This window comes from Etheostoma cragini, chromosome 5, assembly GCF_013103735.1.
Source record: "Etheostoma cragini isolate CJK2018 chromosome 5, CSU_Ecrag_1.0, whole genome shotgun sequence".
In the NCBI taxonomy this organism is placed as follows: domain Eukaryota; kingdom Metazoa; phylum Chordata; class Actinopteri; order Perciformes; family Percidae; genus Etheostoma; species Etheostoma cragini.
In genome coordinates, this window is record NC_048411.1 from 30,364,959 (window position 1) to 30,368,322 (window position 3,364).

A 3,364-nucleotide genomic window follows, 5' to 3' on the forward strand; every position below is an offset into this window, starting at 1 on the left:
TCAAACTAAATGTAACGATGACTGCAATGGCTGAGCTTTCCATGTGTCTGCGTGTGTGTATTTCACCATTTTATATGAGTTGTAATGTGTATTTTATATATTGACTATATATTTATAGTCACATTTTCAAGGGAGTTGTAAGGAACTCAGGAAGAATAGCACCTGCAATGCCGGAGCTAATGAGGATGAGAACATGGATTTAGGAGTTAAAAATACAGAAAATACTTTGGAGAAAGAACAACAAAGGTGCAAAGTACGAACAGGGATTATTATCTTGGAGCGGTGACGAGGGGGAACTGTTACTGAAAGGTCCGGAAGCTTCCTGACCGATAAGACCGACGGACGTGCGTCCTCGTTTCCAAATGTCTCCGTTCGTGTCCGTCCAGACTACAAAGCAACCCCGGAAGTTTTTAATCCAAAGCGGAGGCAGCTGACTTTCCAAATGTCTCCGTTTTAGGGGCTCGGAGACGCCGCAGCAGTGTAGATGTACTCTAAGTATTTTATGTCTTGATGTTTACAGAACGTGAATACTAGACACATGCAGCTGTGGTAAGGTGCAGCTCATTGATTCACCCCAGGCTGATTACAGCGGAGCTTCCTGCTCCGAGCTCCGTTGACTCACGGACGTCTGCACTGCTGACGAGCGCTGACCTGCCAACGATTGAGCTGTGGCTTCCACCACTAACGCATCTTCTCACTCGCTCTGCTCATTAAAGGACATGTGGCCTCTGGGTATTTCGGCACAAGTCATTCCCTTCTGTGATGAGGCAGATGTGTCCCCTCTGGGGATAAAGTGGTATAGCCCGACACACATCAAGATGTCGGATCCCCATCGGCGGGGCTCAATCCGAGTGGCGGGACAAATGATTGTCTTTTAAATTCCCTCTGCACGCAATAGGATAGCGCTCCAACCAACCAGGGCAACGCTGGTTGATAGATTCAACTTTTGCCGTGTCCGGTCTCCAAAAACTCCGAACACATCTTCCTTTTTTAACAATAACTCCGGAACGCCTGCAATCTGGAAACAATCATCATTAGGTTGCACATTGTATAGGCAATCAATAGCTGAGCTTCTTATTGACACTTTCCCTTTTAAAAACTCCTTCTCGGCGTTGGTCCTTTTCCAGGAATTTCCAATGCACCGCCTCCCACCCCGTCGCCCCCTCTCTCCTTATCTACATATAGAATATTCGCCTCAAGACTGCTTTATCGAAAAGGTGGTGTTATGCTCAGCCATAGCTCCAAACCACACAGTACAATGTGTATCTTTTCACAGTCTAATTTAAAATCCTTGGCAGGCATTGGGAGTAGGAGGAACTGGGTAGCCTACTCCCAGTCTAAGCACTGAGCTGTTTGGCACACACTCCATCTGCTTGAATGTGTGTAGGACAGTATGGATCCAGCCAAGGAATGTTGTACCGATGCCATGATCATGTTCTAAAGGCCCAGACTTTCAATCTTAACAGAAAAGAAGCACACATACAGTATATCTGCGTTGAGAGACAGTCTTGGTTTAGTGTCATCCGTCAGGAAATGTGCAGACAATAAAAGAAGACAATGGAATACAAGAGTATTATTTAAAGGGTAACTACCAACAGTGGCAAAACAAGCTATAATGTAAGTTAAGCGGGCAATTGTGCACTTGTATTTATGTGTTTATAACTACTTGTTTTTTGTTTTTAGATTATTTTTTGTGGCTTTTAGGACTCAGCCAACATGATTAGTTAGATTAATATTCCAAGTGTCTGACAACATTATGGAAAGGATTTCTAAGGAGGTCGAGCTTTCTGTTAAAGAGTAAAATCCTTTTTGTTTTAAGCATGAAATAATCTGCAAAATTGAGTTCACTATACCCACCAGACTCCCTGTAAATAAGCAGTAATTTTGGCGTCGTAAAACACGCTTCATTCAGGGTCAACAGAAAAAAATAAAACTATGAAAAGCTGTTTTGGGTCGTCTTTCTGCTTCTCCAACCATCACAACTCTAGTTTGGGTTGAAATAAACCATCATGTGACCCCCTAGTTTACAGATTTACATGTGAACATATGTTGATTCTATTCACGCTAAAAGTAGTGTTTTTTTAAATGGAGTCTGGTGGGTTTAGCGCTGAGCGACCTCAGAGCTGTTTCTGGTTACAAAAGGTCTCAAAGAGATTTAAAAAATACTTATCTCTGTATGAATCCTTTCCATAATGATGTCAGACACTTGGAATATTAATCTGAGCCTGTCAGCGGCAAAAACAGAAGTTGGAGTTGAACAAATTGACGACGTACATTTGCCCCATAGTGTTACGTTGCAGCCAGGTTAATACTAATATTAGCTCAATACTGGACCAATTTAAAAGAATGTAGTCACTTACACACAAAACATAAGACTGCAGTTACCCTTTAAATCAAATATAGAATAATCAGCAAGTCTTTAAGCCACAAATCTGATGGAGTCCCAGTCTCCAGGATGTGGACAGACATGCATGGCTTAACTCGCTGGTCTGTAATGCACTGTCAGGAGATGTCACAACCTGCGCCAAATAATCCATACAGCCTTTTCCCCGGTGCTCCTCTCCCCTCTTATTCACCTCCACCTCTCCTTTTTTCCTTCTCTTCTGTCTGGATTTATCCTCCTCCACCAGCACCCCACCCCACCCCAGTGTTTAAGGATGAAGCGTGAGAATAACGTGAGGAAGTAGCAGGAGGAACACAGGGCAAGAGAACGAGAGAAGGTGAGATCGAGAGTTTCTTCCATGGAGAACATGATGTGCACTTATGCGCTTTGTACTTTGCGGAGCTGCCCTTTATGCTCATAGATTTTCAGATGATGTTAGGAAGGAATCAATGGGACACCAGCCAGTACCAGGAATGCAAGTCCATTGGAGGAAAAAGCTGCAGTTAGATAGTATTGGTAAATAGATTTTCCTCCTGTGCAACTCCCCCCCCCCCCCCCCCCCCCCCCCCCCCCCCCCCCCCCCCCCCCCCCCCCCCCCCCCCCCCCCATCCCCAACCCCCGCCCACCGAGCTTTCTCTTCAATACTTGCAGCAATTACTTCACAGTCGACGGAGAGCGATAGAGACTTGGCAGAGTGAATGTGTGTCTATGTGTGTCCCTGGACGAGGGAGGATTTAGGCTGCATCTACACTGCTACGTTTCCGTTTAAAAACAAATATGTTGCGTTAATATGTTGCGTCAACACTGCTGCGGCATCTCCGAGCCCCTAAAACACAGACGTTTGGGAACACAAGGACTCTACAAGACAAGATAATAAATCCCTGCTCTTACTTTTCATCGTTGTTGTTCTTTCTTCAAAGTATTTTCGTATATTTTCAAGTAACGTCAGACAATCTGCTTCCTGTTTACACCGGCACGCAC

General features: G+C 44.5%; 1 long non-coding RNA gene across 1 annotated transcript in view; it reads left to right on the forward strand.

Annotated features, from left to right (window-relative positions):
- The window catches only part of LOC117944282, an 8,166-nt gene that overhangs the window by 3,747 nt on the left and 1,055 nt on the right, over positions 1 to 3,364 (forward strand). The window lies entirely within an intron of this gene.